This window comes from Peromyscus maniculatus, chromosome 4 (assembly GCF_049852395.1).
Source record: "Peromyscus maniculatus bairdii isolate BWxNUB_F1_BW_parent chromosome 4, HU_Pman_BW_mat_3.1, whole genome shotgun sequence".
NCBI lineage: Eukaryota > Metazoa > Chordata > Mammalia > Rodentia > Cricetidae > Peromyscus > Peromyscus maniculatus.
The window spans coordinates 127049933-127055932 of NC_134855.1; positions in this window are offsets into that span (position 1 = coordinate 127049933).

The window sequence follows — 6000 nt, forward strand, 5'->3', positions numbered from 1 at the left end:
TAACTGTTCTTATAGCTTAAATTAATCCATTTCCATAAACCTATACCCTGCCACTTGGCTCGTGGCTTACCAGTGTCTTCACATGCTGCTTGTCATAGTGGCGGCTGGCAGTGACTCCTTCCGCCTTCCTGTTCTTTCTTTTCTCCTCTCTGTTAGTCCTGCCTATACTTCCTGCCTAGCCACTGGCCAATGAGTGTTTTATTTATTGACCAATCAGAGCAATTTGACATACAGACCATCCCATAGCACCTGGTTTCACGCCTTATATACTTTTCTGCTTTCTGTCATTACTTCCTGGGATTAAAGTTGTGAGTCACCATGCTTGGCTGTACCCTTGAACACATGGATTTCTGCCTCTGGAATGCTAGGATTAAAGGCATGTGCTACCACTGCCTAACCTCTATGCTTAATATTGTGGCTATTCTGTTCTCTGACCCCAGACAAGTTTATTAGAGTGCACAATATTTTGGGGAACACAATACCACCACATTCCCCACCCCTTTTTTGTAATGGTTGCATGTAATGATGGCAAGAGGGAGTTATACTACATAGTCAAAGGCATGTGAACCCTCAGCTGGGGGCCAATCATCATTCAGACAAATCACAAGTCCTGGAGATCCCGTTCTTGCTCCCCTGCCACATTTTCCTCACCCCTGACTTGTAAATGGGGTGTCCATGCCTCAGCTCCCTTCCAAATGGAAGAGTGGTGCATTTTGGGGACACTGTTCCTTTCTGTCCAATTGCTCAGAACTGACAATTCCATCTCTTGGGTGTTCGTTTACACAGAAACCAAGATTTCTATTTAACTTTTGCTCTGTGTGGACAAGGTGGATTTGAGGATGGTTAGAAGGAGGAGAGAGTAAAAACTATTTTCTGATATAAACATGATGTTCCTCTTTTAAATGTGTTTGTTGCTGCTTGTAGATTTCTCCTAAAATGACATTTGCCAAGTGGTGGCATGTACTTGCAATCCCAGCATTCAGGAGGATGAGGCAGAAGATTTGGGAGCTCAAAGCCAGCCTGAGCTTCATAGGAAGCTCAGTCTCAAAGAACTAAGGCTAAGGGTATAGCTCCATGGTCAGCTGCTTGCTGTGGGCATCAGCCCAAGTCCCTGAATTCAATCTCTAGTACTGCACGAAAGGATAAAATATCTTTTCCTCCTTTCCAGAAGTCAAAAGTCTGGTGGCCTTTCTGTACACAGGCCACTTGTTTACTGTGTGGATCACGAAGCATTGCCAGACCAAATTCTCTCCTCATGTCGAATATGGTTTTCTTTTCTCAGCACTTGGGTACTAAATAACAACAACCCCAAACCTCTGTTTTAAACAAACAATTCCAAAGTGTTACAGCACCACGTTTCTAGATAAAATATAGGTTTCACTATAATAGAAAATCTAAATTACAGAGGCCTCATCCAGCCAGGGAATTGTGTCTTATTCTGAGGGTAAAGCCATCTCTTGCTTAGCTTTGTTAGGGTCCACTATGCTGATGATGTTTCTAGGCAGAGAGCCAAAAGAAACATCTCCCTTAGGCCTTACTTCTCTGCCAGGCACTGTGGCTAAGCACTCCACATCCATCAGCTTCCTGAAGCCTTGAGACAGTCAACCAATGTTTCAGACAGGCAGCATAAGGTATCTGAAAGTCTAAAGTCTGCAATTTTTCAAAACCTGAAACTTTCAGTGTCATTATGATGCCACAGTGGAAAATTCCAGCTCTGACTCATGTGATGGCCGTGGCCAAAATACAGGGGCACTAGTACTTGATATCAAGTTACTCTTGGGGAATGAATATTAGGTATTTATGAAGTATAAATGATTTTCAATTTTAGACTTGGTTTCTGTTAGGTCTGAAGGAAATCTCCAAGCACCAGGACAGGTCCACTGACTATGTCCAAGATGGCAGCCTGGGTTCAGCTCAGACTGGACATTGGCAGGAAAAACAGAAGAATTGCAGGAGAATGCTTCAGCATTCCTCAGGTTGTTTCTGTTTCTAGGCTTCTGTTTGCTAGGAAGAGACACTTCCCTACCTCTCCTTCATCTGGTAGATGAAGCATGTGGCTGCCTGTTGGCGTGTGTATCAAAAACAATGCTAGCCTCCAGACTCCCCTGGTCCCTCTTCACATGTGCTTGTTAAGCATCCCAAAGTCCACACTAGCCTCTTGACTCTTCTCACCTTCTCCACTCCTCCTGTGCTATGCTAGCTCCTAGACTGTTCCAGATTACAGCTCATTTCCTGTGGTGGTATTGTGTTCCCCAAAATATTGTGCACACTAATAAACTTATCTGGGGTCAGAGAGCAGAACAGCCACTAGATACTCAGGCTAGAAAATGTTGGCACTCACGCCTTTAATCCTAGCATTCCAGAGGCAGAAATCCATCTGGGATCTCTGTGAGTTCAAGGCCACTTGGGAAACAGCCAGGCATGGTGACACACGCCTTTAATCCCGAGAAGTGAGCCTTTAATCCCAGGGAGTGATGGCAAAAACAGAAAGATATATAAGGTGTAGAGACTAGAAACTAGAAGCATTTGACTGTTTAAGCTTTTGGCTGGTTAAGCTTTTAGGTTTTGAGCAGCACAGTTCAGCTGAGAGCCATTGGGATATGAGGACACAGAGGCTTCCAGTCTGAGGAAACAAGATCAGCTGAGAAGTTGGCCAGGTGAGGTTAGCTGTGGCTTGTTCTGTTTTTCTGATCTTCCAGTGTACACCCCAATACTTGGCCTCAGGTTTGATTTTATTAATAAGAACTGTTAAGATTCCTGCTACAATTTCCTGCTCCCTTATTATGATAAGATCCGGTCCAACCTGTCCCCACTATTCTCTCTCTTACTATCCTCACTTTTTTCTCCGATAGCCCTGACCATGTCCAGTCAGCTTTTTTTCTTTTTACTCTGAACACTTCTAGCTGTCTCTAGATGTTCTCTCTTTCTTAATTACCAAAAACAAACAAACAAACAAACAAACAAATTCTTCCCCTCAAATCATGGAGTAACCATTTTGGTGGTTTCTTTACTGTGACCTAGCTTACAGATTCCATATCTAAGATACCTTAGTGCTTATAAATTTTCCAAAATCCACAACAGCCCCAAATCCAAAAGACTTTTGGTCCCAAGCATTGGAGATAAGTAATACTTAGGGTGTTCATAATTAAGTTTTATGCCTTTAACATTTGCATAAATAATCATGCTGAGTTTCCTACAGCTTGGATGCTTTACTCAACTCATGACTGAGTCACCGTGCTGGCATCTGTAGATAGAACTCCTTCATTATCCTTGCTCTGCTTGTTCCCTAGGACTTCATCCTAGCAGGTTAGCCATTTGCCTCATTCCCTCTTGCCTGGATTCTACTACTTTCTTCTTAGAGTTGAATACAGAGCACCCTGGCCCACTATCCATGTGCATGCATGTGTTTCTTCATGGCAGGCATAGGGGAGCTTTAAGGATGTGGATGGCCCTCTTTTTTAGCTTTATTAGGGACCACTGTGTTAATGATGTTTCTTTCTGGGCAGACTCACAGATCAAATACAGTTCAACATTTCAATAATTTGTTTAGAGCTTTTAAAAAATCCTTTTCTTCGTTTTCCAAATTTTCTTCTAAATACTTTCTTTTCTTTTTATTTACTTATTTTTAAAAGCAAGTTTATAAAATATATCATACAATATATTTTGATATTATTTCCACTCCTATAACTCATCACCAATTCTCCCTACCCACCTAAGTTAACGTTCTTTCTCTCTAAAACAAACAAACCACAACAAAAACTACAAAAACACACACACTTCATGGAGTCTGTGTCATGTTGGCTAACCGCTCCCAAGGACAAGCCCTGTCTTAGAATGTGGTTGATACACCCAGTGTCAATCCACTGAAGAAAACTTGTTTTCCTTCTCGAAGCAACTATCATTTGCAAATAGCTTCTCGATTGGTATTGGAACTTGATGTCCACTTTCCCTTACCCATGCTGGAGTATTGTTTGTCTTGAACTTATGCAGGTCTTATGCATATTGTGATAGTGTCTGTAAGTTCATAAGTACACCAGCTCTATTGTGTCTAGAAAACAGTTTCCTTGCGTCATCTACCATGTCTGGCCCTTACAGTCCTTCTGCCTCCTCTCCTGCATAGATCTGTGAGCTGGGAGGGGTCAGGTGTGATGACATCCCACTTTGGGATGAGTGTACATTGTCCAGTTGTGACTTTCTGTGTTAATTACCATCTAGCATCTACTGCAAGAAGAAGCTTCTCTGGTGAGGGTTGAGCCATGCACTGATTTCTGGATATAACAATATGTCATTAGGAGTTGTTTTGCTTTATTGCTGTGTGTGTGTGTGTGTGTGTGTGTGTGTGTGTGTGTGTGTGTGTACACGTGTGTGTTCCATGTGGAGTCTGAATGCATGTGTGTTGGGAGGGAGGCAACTGTGGGAGATGGATGCCCACCTTCAGAGGTAGACCTTACTTTTCTGGATTGTTTATGGAATCACTTTTGTTAGCTTCTGATTCTGAAATGTTTGAATATGGCTTGTCCCTGCCAAAGCATATGCTGAAATTAAATCCATATTCTGAGATATTAAGAGGTAGAATTTAGGCAAGCAATGTAGGTCAGTGGTAGATGACTGCCTAGCTTATGATAAATCCTGAATTCAAAATGAGAGAGAGAGAGAGAGAGAGAGAGAGAGAGAGAGAGAGAGAGAGAGAGAGACACCAGGTGGGGCCTTTAAAGGAATTCAGATTTTGCTATTGTGGATGGACTAAATGTTTATGTGATTGATAGGTCAATGGATGATTTTGAGAGTGGATCTGCCATGAAAGCCACCTTGCTTGCCTGGTCTCTGGAGCACATCTGTCCATCCATATGTACGGCTTTAGGCCTCTGCCATCAGTACGTGTCCTCCCCTCCACCTTGGACCACAACTGCAGAGTAAAATAAACCTCTTACTTTTACAACACCCTCTGTCTGTGGTGCTGTTACCATCAAGAGAAAATGGAAAAAGGTAAATTCCACTAGGATTTCTAATGTATTTCAGTTTCCTAAAAGCATGTTGGTTGCTTCGCCAGGGGAATGAAGGAGCTTATAATTTTCCCTTCCACTCAAAAAGAGAAATGCCAGGGAAAAAAATGCAGGCTTGGGCCTCCTTGCCAGTGACGCCTGTTCCCTGGTGCCACCCTGACTCCTGACCATACCCTCTCATGCGTGGATCTCTGTGCCATGTCCTCTCTTTGAGGTTTGAATTTGGATCTCAGGCTTTAGGCAGTATGTCATGCATTGGTCATTGGAATTGACGCTGTAAGAATTATTTCAAGTTCCCCAATTGTCGATAGACCTCAGTCTTTCATTATTTGGAAACACAACTTTGTGTTAGTCGTTTTCTGTTGCTACAACAAAATATACAAGGCTAGGTAAGTTTCAAAGGAAATTCAGTTTTGGAAGTGCAAAAAATGTGACATTAGCATTCTGTTCAACTTCTAGCAGGGATTTCACAGCAGCCAGCCATTATGCTCATAGGGAAGTAGACACATGGAGAAGGAGAGACAGAATGGTAGATGGGTTGGTCTCCTTTATAACCAGCCCTTTTTGTGGTAACCAGCCTGTTGAACTTGTTCTCACTGGAACTCCATTCCTCCGTGGTGGTGAAGCCCCATGACCTAATCACCCCATAAAAGTCCCATTACTTCCCAATATTTGTAAACTGAGTCTCAATGTGAGTCATGCTGGGGACAAGCCATATGCACATTATAGCCCATGAGGTTTCGTCTTTTAGCCTTTTATGAACCTGTGTTTTGTTTTTTTTTCAGGGCATTTGTCTTCTTGGAAAGTTGAAATTACAAGAAAGTCATTCACTCTGGAGTGTGAGGTGAGATATTGGGGTGCCTCTTATGAGCAGGTAGGAGGAGTGTCGACCTGGGAACTGGTGAGAGAGATTTGTGTTGACAGTGAAGAAAACTGTTATATCTATCACTGCATCCATTTGTAGAGACTGGAGTTTTTAGGTGATTTTTCTGGTCAA